General features: G+C 43.9%; 1 long non-coding RNA gene across 1 annotated transcript; it reads left to right on the top strand.

Moving 5' to 3' along the window:
• Window positions 1-6: 6 nt before the first annotated feature.
• Window positions 7-962, top strand: LOC119300557. The gene is made up of 2 exons (XR_005146458.1): window positions 7-541; window positions 623-962. It is a non-coding gene; the product is annotated as an uncharacterized LOC119300557 (long non-coding RNA).
• The last annotated feature ends 13,256 nt before the right edge of the window (window positions 963-14,218 follow it).

Raw genomic sequence — 14,218 nt, 5'->3', positions numbered from 1 at the left:
GGATCTTCCTCCACCTCCCCTGCTCGTCAACCGCCGCCGCTCGACCCCGCCTCACCGTCGCCTGAGCAGAGGCCGGCGGGGGATCTTCCTCCTCCTCCCCTGCTCGTCAACCGCTGCCGCTCGACCCCGCCTCACAGTCACCTGAGCAGAGGCCGGCGCGGGATCTTCCTCTTCCTCCCCTGCTCGTCAACCGCCGCCGCTCGACCCCGCCTCTCCGTCGCCTGAGCCGGAGGCCAACGCAGGATCTTCCTCGTCCTCCCCTGCCCGCGACCCGGCGCCTTCTCCTCCCTTGCTCGCCGCTGGTCGCTGGTCGACCCCGCCTCGCCGGCGCGGGAGCCTCCTCCCGTGCTCGTCAACTGCCGCCGCCCTTCAACACGGCAGGTCCTCTGGCATGTGGAGGGCGCCGTGGCCGGCGACGGTGGCGCCGCGGACGAGCATCCCAGAGATGATGGTGCCGTGGCCGTGAAGAAGAAGGCCCAGGGGCTGCTCTCCTTCCTCGTGGCACCCGGATGAGGTTTAAGGCGGCGGGCAACGAGATCTAGTAGGCTTCCTGGGCGCGAGAAGTTCATCTTACTCTGGATGTGATATTGGTTTAAATCTGCCCTGTACTTGTCCAATCCAGGGGCTCCATGGCGCCATGGTCAACTCCGCCGGAAGACCACCATTCACCTCGTCTAGCTCGACGCCCGTGCTCGGATCTGGATGCTGGCAAGGGCCAGTCCGTCCGTTTTGTAATTGTTTTGTTGTTATTTGGTTTGTTCGTTCTTCTTATAAATGGAGAACATTATATTGTGTAAATACTGTGATGATGGATATAGTATCTAAATAGAATATTTCTGTCTTATAAATATCCGTTCAATCGTCATAGCTGTGAAGGATTTTCCATATGCCTTCGGCCATCTATGGCTGCTGCACTTGTAGTGTTGTTTTATTTTTTTAATAAAAATATTTGCTTTGCCGTCTGGGCATACAAGGAAGACAGCAAAGACATAGCGTAACTGACGGCAAAGTACTTGACGCCGTCCGTCAACGTGGCCGCTCCGTCTGTTGGCATATTTTGCCGTCTGGCTAGTCTGCTGACGGCAAACCATATTGGCAGACGGCAAAATCTTTGCCGTCATCCCGACAAACAGCAGACGACAAAGAATTCTTTGTCGATTTATCTTTGCCGTCTGACTTTGTCGTCTGCTTCCTGACGGCAAAGTCTTTGCCGTCTGCTTCCTGACGGCAAAGTCTTTGCCGTCTGGAATTAGGTCTTTGCCGTCTGTAATCCACAGAAGGAAAATTACCTGTTTCCTGTAGTGTTGCCGATAATTTACAAAACATGATCATCTCATACAATAACGTATAACTCATCACGTCTTGACCATATCACCTCACAACATGCCCTACAAAAACAAGTTAGACGTCCTCTACATTGTTGTTGCAACTTTTGCGTGACTGCTACGGGCATAGCAAGAACCGTTCTTACCTACGCATACAAAACCACATCCATTTTTCATCAAGTGTGTTGTTTTAACCTTCACAAGGACCAGGCGTAGCCACACTCGATTCAACTAAAGTGAGATAGACAAACATCCGCCTGTCACCTTTAAGCAACGAGTGCTCGTAATGGTGAAACCAGTCTCGCGTAAGCGTACACGTAATGTCGGTCCGGGCCGCTTCATCTCACAATACCGCCGAATCAAAGTATGACATGCTGGTAAGCAGTATGACTATTATCGCCCACAACTCATTGTGTTCTACTCATGCATATCATCTACGCATAAACCTGGCTCATGATGCCACTGTTGGGGAACGTAATATTTCAAAAAAATTCCTATGATCACGCAAGATCTATCTAGGAGAAGCATAGCAACGAGCGGGAGAGTGTGTCCACGTACCCTCGTAGACCGAAAGTGTAAGCGTCTAGTGACGTGGTTGATGTAGTCAAATGTCTTTGCGATCCAACCCATCCAAGGACCAAACGTATGACACCTCTGCGTTCAGCACATGTTCGGCTCGATGACGTCCCATGAACTCTTGATCCAGTTGAGCGTCGCGGGAGAGTTTCGTCAGCACGACGGCATGGTGACGGTGATGATGAAGTTACCGCCGCAGGGCTTCGCCTAAGCACTTCAACAATATGACCGAGGTGTGTAACTGTGGAGGGGGGCACCACACACGGCTTGCAAAACAACTTGTGTGTCTATGGGTGCCCCCTCCCCACGTATATAAAGGAGGGAGGGAGGAGGAGGCCGGCCAGGGAGAGGACGCGCCAACGGGGGAGTGCTACTCCCACTAGGAGTAGGAATCCTCCTTTTCCTAGTAGGAGTATGAGAGGGGGGAAGGAAGGGAGAGGAGGAGGGGTGCCGCCCCTCCCCCTAGTCAAATTCGGACTAGGCTTGGGGGGGGGGTGTTGGGTTTCGTAGTAATTTCAAAAAATTTCCTACGCACACGCAAGATCATGTGATGCATAGCAACAAGGGGAGAGTGTTGTCTACGTACCCAACGCAGACCGACTGCGGAAGCAATGACACGACGTAGATGAAGTAGTCGTACGTCTTCACGATCCAACCGATCAAGCACTGAAACTACGGCACCTCCGAGTTCGAGCACACGTTCAGCTCGATGACGATCCCCGGACACCGATCCAGCAAAGTGTCGGGGAAGAGTTTCGTCAGCACGACGGCATGGTGACGATCTTGATGAACTACAGCAGCAGGGCTTCGCCTAAACCCCGCTACAGTATTATCGAGGAATATGGTGGCAGGGGGCACCGCACATGGCTAAGGAATCGATCACGTGGATCAACTTGTGTCAACTTTTGTGTTATGGGGTGCCCCTGCCTCAGTATATAAAGGAGCCAAGGGGGGAAGGAGGCGCCGGCCAGGAGGAGGTGGCGCAGGAGGAGTCCTACTCCTACCGGGAGTAGGACTCCCCTCCAATCCTATTCCAACTAGGAATCCCCAAAGGGGGAAAGAGGAGAAGGGTGGCCGGCCACCTCTCCTAGTCCTAATAGGACTAGGGGAAGGGGGGAGGCGCGCAGCCCTGGTGGGCAGCCCTTTCACCTTTCCACTAAGGCCCGTGAAGGCCCATATGGCTCCCGGGGGGTTCCGGTAACCCTCCCGGTAACCTGGTAAAATCCCGATTTCACCCGGAACACTTCCGATGTCCAAACATAGGCTTCCAATATATCAATCTTTACGTCTCGACCACTTCGAGACTCCTCGTCATGTCCGTGATCACATCCGGGACTCCGAACAACCTTCGGTACATCAAAATGCATAAACTCATAATATAACTGTCATCGTAACCTTAAGCGTGCGGACCCTACGGGTTCGAGAACAATGTAGACATGACCGAGACACGTCTCCGGTCAATAACCAATAGCGGGACCTGGATGCCCATATTGGTTCCTACATATTCTACGAAGATCTTTATCGGTCAGACCGCATAACAACATACGTTGTTCCCTTTGTCATCGGTATGCTACTTGCCCGAGATTCGATCGTCGGTATCCAATACCTAGTTCAATCTCGTTACTGGCAAGTCTCTTTACTCGTTCCATAATACATCATCTCACAACTAACATATTAGTTGTAATGCTTGCAAGGCTTATGTGATGTGTATTACCGAGAGGGCCCAGAGATACCTCTCCGACAATCGGAGTGACAAATCCTAATCTCGAAATACGCCAACCCAACATCTACCTTTTGGAGACACCTGTAATGCTCCTTTATAATCACCCAGTTACGTTGTGACGTTTGGTAGCACCCAAAGTGTTCCTCCGGTAAACGGGAGTTGCATAATCTCATAGTCATAGGAACATGTATAAGTCATGAAGAAAGCAATAGCAACATACTAAACGATCAGGTGCTAAGCTAATGGAATGGGTCATGTCAATCAGATCATTCAACTAATGATGTGACCTCGTTAATCAAATAATAACTCTTTGTCCATGGTTAGGAAACATAACCATCTTTGATTAACGAGCTAGTTAAGTAGAGGCATACTAGTGACACTTTGTTTGTCTATGTATTCACACATGTATTATGTTTCCGGTTAATACAATTCTAGCATGAATAATAAACATTTATCATGATTATAAGGAAATAAATAATAACTTTATTATTGCCTCTAGGGCATATTTCCTTCAGTCTCCCACTTGCACTAGAGTCAATAATCTAGTTCACATCACCATGTGATTTAACACCAATATTCATATCTGTATATGATTAACACCCATAGTTCACATCGTCATGTGACCAACACCCAAAGGGTTTTACTAGAGTCAATAATCTAGTTCACATCGCTTATGTGATTAACACCCAAAGAGTACTAAGGTGTGATCATGTTTTGCTCGTGAGAGAAGCTTAGTCAACGGGTCTGTCACATTTAGAGCCGTATGTATTTTGCAAATATTCTATGTCTACAATGCTCTGTACGGAGCTACTCTAGCTAATTGCTCCCACTTTCAATATGTATCCAGATTAAGACCTAGAGTCATCTGTATCGGTATAAAAGTTTGCACCGATGTAACTTTTACAACGAACTCTTTTATCACCTCCATAATCGAGAAACATCTCCTTAGTCCTTACTAAGGATATTCTTGACCGCTGTCCAGTGATCTACTATTAGATCAAAATTGTATTCCCTTGCCAAACTCAGAGCAAGGTATACAATATGTCTGGTTCACAGCATAGCATACTTTATAGAACCTATGACTGAGGCATAGGGAATGATTTTTCATTCTGTTTCTATTTTCTGCCATGGTCGGGTCTTGAGTCTTACTCAATTTCACACCTTGCAACACAGGAAAGAACTCCTTCCTTGACTGTTCCATTTCAAAAATTTATCAAGGTATGTATTCATTGAAAAATCTTATCAAGCGTCTTCATCTATCTATATAGATCTTGATGCTCAATGTGTAAGCAGCTTCACCGAGGTCTTTCTTTGAAAAACTTTTATTCAAGTATCCTTTCATGCTTTGCAGAATAATTCTACATTATTTCCGATCAACAATATGTCATTCACATATACTTATCAGAAATGTTGTAGTGCTCCCACTCACTTTCTTGTAAATACAGGCTTCACCGTAAGTCTGTACAAAAACTATATGCTTTGATCAACTTATCAAAGCGTATATTCCAACTCCGAGATGCTTGCACCAGTCCATAGATGGATCGCTGGAGCATGCACATTTTGTTAGCACCTTTAGGATTGACAAAACCTTCTGGTTGCATCATATACAACTCTTCTTTAATAAATCCATTAAGGAATGCAGTTTTGACATCCATTTGCCAGATTTCATAAAATCTGGCAATTGCTAACATGATTCAGACAGACTTAAGCATCGATACGAGTGAGAAAATCTCATCGTATTCAACACCTTGAACTTGTTGAAAACCTTTCGCAACAAGTCGAGCTTGGTAGATAGTAACACTACTATCAGTGTCTGTCTTCCTCTTGAAGATCCATTCATTTAACATGGCTTGCTGATCATCGAGCAAGTCAATCAAAGTCCATACTTTGTTGTCATACATGGATCATATCTCAGATTTTATGGCCTCAAGCCATCTCGCGGAATCTGGGCTCATCATCGCTTCCTCATAGTTCGTAGGTTCATCATGGTCTAGTAACATGACTTCCAGAACAGTATTACCGTACTTCTCTGGTGCGGACTGTACTTTGGAAGACCTACGAGGTTTTGTAGTAACTTGATCTGAAGTTTCATGATCATCATCATTAGCTTCCTCACTAATTTGTGTAGGAATCACTGGAACTGATTTCCGTGATGAACTACTTTCCAATTAGGGAGAGGGTACAAATTACCTTATCAAGCTCTACTTTCCTCCCACTCACTTCTTTCGAGAGAAACTCCTTCTCTAGAAAGGATCCATTTTTTAGCAACGAATATCTTGCCTTCGGATCTGTGATAGAAGGTGTACCCAACAGTTTTGGGTATTCTATGAAGACGCACTTCTCCGATTTGGTTTTGAGCTTATCAGGTTGAAACTTTTTCAAATAAGCATTGCAGCCCCAAACTTTAAGAAACGACAGCTTAGGTTTATTGCTAAACCATAGTTCATACGGTGTCGTCTCAATGGATTTAGATGGTGCCCTATTAAACGTGAATGTAGCTGTCTCTAATGCATAAGCCCAAAACGATAGTGGTAAACCGATAAGAGACATCATAGATCGCACCATATCTAGTAAAGTACGATTACAACGTTCGGACACACCATTCCATTGTGGTGTTCCAGGTGGTGTGAACTGTGAAACTATTCCACATTGTTTTAATTGAAGACCAAACTCGTAACTCAAATATTTGTCTCCGTGATCAGATCGCAGAAACTTTATTTTCTTGCTACGATGATTTTTCCACTTCACTCTGAAATTCTTTGAACCTTTCAATTATTTCAGATTTATGTTTCATCAAGTAGATATACCCATATCTGCTCAAATCATCTTGTGAAGTTCAGAAAATAACGATACTTGCCACGAGCCTGCATACTCATTGGTCTGCATACATCACTATGTATTATTTCCAATAAGTCAGTAGCTCGTTCCATTGTTCCGAAGAACGGAGTTTTAGTCATCTTGCCCAAAAGGCACAGTTTGCAAGCATCAAATGATTCATAACCAAGTGATTCCGAAAATCCATCTTTATGGAGTTTCTTCATGCGCTTTACACCGATATGACCCAAACGGCAGTGCCACAAATAAGTTGCACTATCATTATTAACTTTGCATCTTTTGGCTTCAATATTATGAATGTGTGTATCAGACGATCGAGATCCAACAAACCATTTTCATTGGGTGTATGACCATAGAAGGTTTTATTCATGAAAACAGAACAACAATTATTCTCTAACTTACATGAATAACCGTATTGCAATAAACATGATCAAATCATATTCATGCTCAACGCAAACACCAAATAACACTTATTTAGGTTTAACACTAATCCCGAAAGTATAGGGAGTGTGCGATGATGATCATATCAATCTTGGAACTATTTCCAACACACATCGTCACTTCACCCTTAACTAGTCTCTGTTTATTCTGCAACTCCCGTTTCGTGTTACTAATCTTAGCAACCGAACAAGTATCAAATACTCAGGGGCTACTATAAACACTAGTAAGGCACACATCAATAATCTGTATATCAAATATACTTATGTTCACTTTGCCATCCTTCTTATCCGCCAATCACTTGGGGTAGTACCTCTTCCAGTGACCAGTCCTTTGCAGTGTAAGCACTCAGTTTCAGGCTTTGGTCCAGCTTTGGTCTTCTTCACGGGAGTGACAACTTGCTTGTCTTTCCACTTGAAGTTCCCTTTCTTTCCCTTTGCCCTTCTCTTGAAACTAGTGGTCTTGTCAATCATCAACACTTGATGCTCTTTCTTGATTTCTACCTTCGTCGATTTCAACATCACGAAGAGCTCGGGAATCGTTTTCGTAATCCCTTGCATACTATAGTTCATCACGAAGTTCTACTAACTTGGTGATGGTGAATAGAGAATTCTGTCAATCACTATCTTATCTAGAAGATTAACTCCCACTTGATTCAAGCGATTGTAGTACCCAGACAATCTGAGCACATGCTCACTAGTTGAGCGATTCTCCTCCATCTTTTAGCTATAGAACTTGTTGGAGACTTCATATTTCTCAACTCGGGTATTTGCTTGAAATATTAACTTCAACTCCTGGAACATCTTATATGGTCCATGACGTTCAAAACGTCTTTGAAGTCCCAATTCTAAGCCGTTAAGTATGGTGCACTAAACTATCAAGTAGTCATCATATTGAGCTAGCCAAACGTTCATAACGTCTGTATCTGCTCCTGCAATAGGTCTGTCACCTAGCGGTGCATCAAGGACATAATTCTTCTGTGCAGCAATGAGGATAAACCTCAGATCACGGATCAAATCCGCATCATTGCTACTAACATTTTTCAACACAATTTTCTCTAGGAACATATCAAAATAAACATATGAAAGCAACAACGCAAGCTTATTGATCTTACAACATAATTTGCAAAATACTACCAGGACTAAGTTCATGATAAATTAAAGTTCAATTAATCATATTACTTAAGAACTCCCACTTAGATAGACATCCCTCTAATCTTCTAAGTGATTACGTGATCCAAATCAACTAAACCATGACCGATCATCACGTGAGATGGAGTAGTTTTCAATGGTGAACATCGTTTATGTTGATCATATCTACTATATGATTCACGCTCGACCTTTCGGTCTCCGTGTTCCGAGGCCATATCTGCATATGCTAGGCTCGTCAAGTTTAACCTGAGTATTCTGCGTGTGCAAAACTGGCTTGCACCCGTTGTAGATGGACGTAGAGCTTATCACACCTGATCATCACGTGGTGTCTGGGCACGACGAACTTTGGCAACGGTGCATACTCAGGGAGAACACTTCTTGATAATTTAGTGAGAGATCATCTTATAATGCTACCGTCAATCAAAGCAAGATAAGATGCATAAAAAGATAAACATCACATGCAATCAATATAAGTGATATTATATGGTCATCATCATCTTGTGCTTGTGATCTCCATCTCCGAAGCACCGTCATGATCACCATCGACACCGGCGCGACACCTTGATCTCCATCGTAGCATCGTTGTCGTCTCGCCAATCTTATGCTTCCACGACTATCACTACCGTTTAGTAATAAAGTAAAGCATTACATCGCGATTGCATTGCATACAATAAAGCGACAACCATATGGCTCCTGCCAGTTGCCGATAACTTGGTTACAAAACATGATCATCTCATACAATAAAATTCAGCATCATGCCTTGACCATATCACATCACAACATGCCCTGCAAAAACAAGTTAGACGTCCTCTACTTTGTTGTTGCATGTTTTACGTGGCTGCTACGGGCTTAAGTAAGAACCAATCTCACCTACGCATCAAAACCACAACGATAGTTTGTCAAATAGACTCCGTTTTAACCTTTGCAAGGACCGGGCGTAGCCATACTTGGTTCAACTAAAGTTGGAGAGACAGTCGCCCGCAAGCCATCTCTGTGCAAAGCACGTCGAGGGAACCGGTCTCGCGTAAGCGTACGCGTAAGGTTGGTCCGGGTCGTCTCGTCCAACAATACCGCCGAACCAAAGTATGACATGCTGGTAGGCAGTATGACTTGTATCGTCCACAACTCACTTGTGTTCTACTCGTGCATATAACATCAACATAAATAACGTAGGCTCGGATGCCACTGTTGGGTTTCGTAGTAATTTCAAAAATTTTCCTACGCACACGCAAGATCATGTGATGCATAGCAACGAGGGGAGAGTGTTGTCTACGTACCCAACGCAGACCGACTGCGGAAGCAATGACACGACGTAGAGGAAGTAGTCGTACGTCTTCATGATCCAACCGATCAAGCACCGAAACTACGGCACCTCCGAGTTCGAGCACACGTTCAGCTCGATGACGATCCCCGGACTCCGATCCAGCAAAGTGTCGGGGAAGAGTTTCGTCAGCACGACGGCGTGGTGACGATCTTGATGAACTACAGCAGCAGGGCTTCGCCTAAACTCCGCTACAGTATTATCGAGGAATATGGTGGCAGGGGGCACCGCACACGGCTAAGGAATCGATCACGTGGATCAACTTGTGTCAACTTGTGTGTTATGGGGTGCCCCTGCCTCAGTATATAAAGGAGCCAAGGGGGGAAGGAGGCGCCGTCCAGGAGGAGGTGGCGCAGGAGGAGTCCTACTCCTACCGGGAGTAGGACTCCCCTCCAATCCTATTCCAACTAGGAATCCCCAAAGGGGGAAAGAGGAGAAGGGTGGCCGGCCACCTCTCCTAGTCCTAATAGGACTAGGGGAAGGGGGGAGGCGCGCAGCCCTGGTGGGCAGCCCTTTCACCTTTCCACTAAGGCCCATGAAGGCCCATATGGCTCCCGGGGGGTTCCGGTAACCCTCCCGGTAACCTGGTAAAATCCCGATTTCACCCGGAACACTTCCGATGTCCAAACATAGGCTTCCAATATATCAATCTTTACGTCTCGACCACTTCGAGACTCCTCGTCATGTCCGTGATCACATCCGGGACTCCGAACAACCTTCGGTACATCAAAATGCATAAACTCATAATATAACTGTCATCGTAACCTTAAGCGTGCGGACCCTACGGGTTCGAGAACAATGTAGACATGACCGAGACACGTCTCCGGTCAATAACCAATAGCGGGACCTGGATGCCCATATTGGTTCCTACATATTCTACGAAGATCTTTATCGGTCAGACCGCATAACAACATACGTTGTTCCCTTTGTCATCGGTATGCTACTTGCCCGAGATTCGATCGTTGGTATCCAATACCTAGTTCAATCTCGTTACTGGCAAGTCTCTTTACTCGTTCCGTAATACATCATCTCACAACTAACATATTAGTTGTAATGCTTGCAAGGCTTATGTGATGTGTATTACCGAGAGGGCCCAGAGATACCTCTCCGACAATCGGAGTGACAAATCCTAATCTCGAAATACGCCAACCCAACATCTACCTTTTGGAGACACCTGTAATGCTCCTTTATAATCACCCAGTTACGTTGTGACGTTTGGTAGCACCCAAAGTGTTCCTCCGGTAAACGGGAGTTGCATAATCTCATAGTCATAGGAACATGTATAAGTCATGAAGAAAGCAATAGCAATATACTAAACGATCAGGTGCTAAGCTAATGGAATGGGTCATGTCAATCAGATCATTCAACTAATGATGTGACCTCGTTAATCAAATAACAACTCTTTGTCCATGGTTAGGAAACATAACCATCTTTGATTAACGAGCTAGTCAAGTAGAGGCATACTAGTGACACTTTGTTTGTCTATGTATTCACACATGTATTATGTTTCCGGTTAATACAATTCTAGCTTGAATAATAAACATTTATCATGATTATAAGGAAATAAATAATAACTTTATTATTGCCTCTAGGGCATATTTCCTTCAGGGGGGGGGGGCGCAGCCCAGCCTTAGCCAGCCCTCTCTATCTCCCGTAAGGCCCATCAAGGCCCATATACCCCCCCACCCCCGGGGGGGTCCGATAACCTCCCGGTACTCTGGTTTTTATCCGGTGACCCCCAGAACACTTCCGGTGATCGAATAGAACATTCCAATATATCAATCTTTATGCCTCGACCATTTCCAGACTCCTCGTCATGTCCGTGATCACATCCAGAACTCCGAACTACCTTCAGTGCATCAAAACATATAAACTCATAATATCGATTGTCTTCGAACGTTAAGCGTGCGGACCCTACGGGTTCGAGAACTATGTAGACATGACCGAGACTCATCTCCGGTCAATAACCAATAGCGGAACCTGGATGTTCATATTGGCTCCCACATATTCTACGAAGATCTTTATCGGTCAAACCGCATAACAACACATTGTTCCTTTTGTCAGCAGTATGTTACTTGCCTGAGATTCGATCGTCGGTATCATCATACCTACTTCAATCTCATCATCAACAAGTATCTATCTATCTATCTATACCTCTATACCTATACTAATTCTAGACTCCCCAGAAATTCTCACGTTAATTAGATTTTACGAGCCGTTAATCTGGTGGGACCGAGTTATTACGGTCTAGATTAATCCGTATAAAATAGAAGGCAGAAAATGTATGAACCCTCATCAAGTAGATATACATGGAGGTATAAACCCGTCTAAAGTAGACACAAGAAGAAAAAAGGTACAATCCTAACCTCCAGCTTTAATGTAAACCGGCCGGTAGCGTACAACCTGTTAAAAAAACATACAGCATTGAGAACGATTGAAACAAAACTCTCATCCAAATCTACCTACTACTCCCATTAAAAATAAAAAAATCCTATAGTTATTACTTCATTGAGTATCTCTTCCCATGGGTTATATTGTCCCGTGGAAAACAAATCTACCATGTTATCTTCCTCTCAAGAAGTCCATGCATGGATTATCTTCACCCCATGGGAATCACATCTAACGTGGTATCTTCTTGCCTCACGAAGTCATCAATCTCCACTCTCTCTCCCCCATTGAAAATTAATTCATTGTGGGCAAGGATCAAGGCTTGGATCGAGGCTAGGTATGTTCAATCCTGTACGGCTGGACGTGTTGTGTACATCTCCCGGTCCCTTTACTTTGCCGTCTCTCCCATCTCTTATCCCTGCATACAACCTAACCCTAGGTTTCAGGTGCAGCCACTACTTTCCCAATATACAAGCCCTTGCCGTCAAAGTGATAATCATACAACACGCAGTCGTGTTCGCCGCCCTACACCATTACGGTGCTATCTGCTCAAACTGAGTCGCGCTGGACTTACTAAGCATTGCGGCACCGTCAACGGTAGCTGGCCGTCAAACACACGGATGTGTCGGACGTCGAAGACGAAGGTATTACCCGACTCTCAAGGGCGCATGCATGCAGAACAAGAGGAAGTCGTTGGAGTAATCTGATACTTTTCAAGCGCTAATTGAGACAAGAATGACAAACATCAATTCTGGACATCAAGAAGCATGATATATAAATTCAATGTGTACCCATCATTGTCACTGATCTGTCTGTTATTCACTGTCCCAATGCCCAGCCACATTCAAAATAAAAAGATCCATGTTCTGCTGCCATATCAACGTCAGGTTCAAAGGAGTCAAGTCAAGAAGGAAACGTTATGCATTCTCTACTAATTTCTCCTCTTTCCAACGTATATGTTCATCTACTTCATGTTTTTTCTTTAAGAAAAGGAGGGGCCATGCAGATTGATACTTTAGATCGTCTCTATTACATAGAAAATTCTAATACATCACTTTGACAGCTCGCCGAGACGCATTCTTTCTTTTGATGTTTGTTCTCAATCGATATATCTAATGTGGCTGTACGTCTTGCAGCCTAATAAAGAGGAGAAAAATATCAGTTCCAAAGTCTACAACAACCCTTCACAACATCGGCATCGTGGATGTTGACACCAATTGGATGTGCTCCCGTGTAGTACAGCTATTTCTCGCGGTTGGCGTCAGGCAAAGAATTCTTTTTTGCAGGAAGGCAAACGATGTATATAGCTAGAAGTTCATCAGTTGATGACTTTTTTTTTATTGACTGTTGTGCTTAATGAATATCCTTACAGGTAATTCTCAAGCCACCGTGAGCCAAGGTGAAGTCTGTTCAATGCATAACATATATACTCCAGGTTCAGTGCCCCACAACATATCTTTATATTTTTACTACAATTGCAGATGTCTGGAGTACTGCTCTTAGTTACGTTGTCCCACACCACATCTATTTTTCCTACAAGTGCAGATATCCAGACCCAGAGTGGTGTAATTATGTTGCCGATGTGCTCAAGCAGCGTCTGTTGTACAGCTATTTTAGTACAGATTCCACTGTATACTTTGCACGTGCACTTTCCAGCCTCCTTGAAAGCATGCTTATATTTCAACCAACTAATCCATCCGTTTGATATAATTATATTAGTACATTTATTTATTGTTTGGGAACAGTTTGTGGGTACATGAGGAGGTACCAAGTCAGTCTGATAGAATTAATTTGTGAACCCAAATTAGTTGCAGAGCCAGATTGGATTTCTAATAGATTTTAGGGCTTTAAAGACATTGGGACATTTTTTCTCTGATTAATATGAAGAAGTATTTTCTCATACCGCAAACACAGCTTACAATGCCCTGGATTATATGTATGTGAAAATGATCAAAAATTAATGTTATAATCTGAAAGGAAATGTATAGAGAACAAGTAGAATGTAGTGTGTATTCAAGTTAGCCTGCTTAATTATATCTTCAGAATATTACACCACCAAGATTGCATGTAGTAATTTGAGATCTAATTAATTAGTACTTTGGCGTTCCATATTTACTATTATGTGGGGTAGTAATTTGCACAAATGTCTGCAGTGATGTAGTAATTTTCACCAGATTTTAAAATCCAGTATTCTTATGTGGCGTGGTAATTTTTCACAAATGTCTGCAGTGATGTAGTAATTTTCACGTGTGTGTGTGTGCGCACGCGTGTGTGTTACTGCTACATTTTCTTTTCTTTTTAAATTATATGTTTTTATCGATCCCAAAAGAAATCATTGGCGTAATTCAAAATTGTGAATATTGTGATTTGCATTCATTGGTCATTTGCTTTATAATTCTCATTATTTAATTCTACAACCAAGCGCTTTCACCTCTAAACTCTTCAACTCCTTTGTCTCATT

Source organism: Triticum dicoccoides, chromosome 1B (assembly GCF_002162155.2).
Source record: "Triticum dicoccoides isolate Atlit2015 ecotype Zavitan chromosome 1B, WEW_v2.0, whole genome shotgun sequence".
NCBI lineage: Eukaryota > Viridiplantae > Streptophyta > Magnoliopsida > Poales > Poaceae > Triticum > Triticum dicoccoides.
This window is presented reverse-complemented; position numbering and strand designations above follow the sequence as displayed.